Genomic DNA, 706 nt, shown 5'->3' on the forward strand with positions numbered 1-706 from the left:
TTGAGGGAAAAAAACGGAGCTGGAGGAATCAGACTCCCTGACTTCAGACTGTACTACAAAGCTATAGTAATCAAGACAATATGGTACTGGCACAAAAACAGAAATATAGATCAATGGAACAGGATAGAAAGCCCAGAGATAAACCCACGCACCTATGGTCAACTAATCTATGACAAAGGAGGCAAGGATATACAATGGAGAAAAGACAGTCTCTTCAATAAGTCGTGCTGGGAGAACTGGACAGCTACCTGTAAAAGAATAAAATTAGAACACTCCCTAACACCATACACAAAAATAAACCCAAAATGGATTAGAGACCTAAATGTAAGACTGAACACTACAAAACTCTTCGAGGAAAACATAGGAAGAACACTCTTTGACATAAATCACAGCAAGATCTTTTTTTTTTTTTTTTTTGCGGTACGTGGGCCTCTCACTCTTGTGGCCTCTCCTGTTGTGGAGCACAGGCTCCAGACCCGCAGGCTTAGCGGCCATGGCTCATGGGCCTAGCTGCTCCGTGGCATGTGGGATCTTCCCGGACTGGGGCACAAACCTGTGTCCCGTGCATCGGCAGGTGGACTCCCAACCACTGTGCCACCAGGGAAGCCCGCAAGATCTTTTTTGATCCACCTCCTAGAGTCATGGAAATAAAAACAAAAATAAACAAATGGGACCTAATGAAACTTAAAAGTTTTTGCACAGCAAA

This window comes from Physeter macrocephalus, chromosome 8, assembly GCF_002837175.3.
Source record: "Physeter macrocephalus isolate SW-GA chromosome 8, ASM283717v5, whole genome shotgun sequence".
Taxonomy (NCBI): domain Eukaryota; kingdom Metazoa; phylum Chordata; class Mammalia; order Artiodactyla; family Physeteridae; genus Physeter; species Physeter macrocephalus.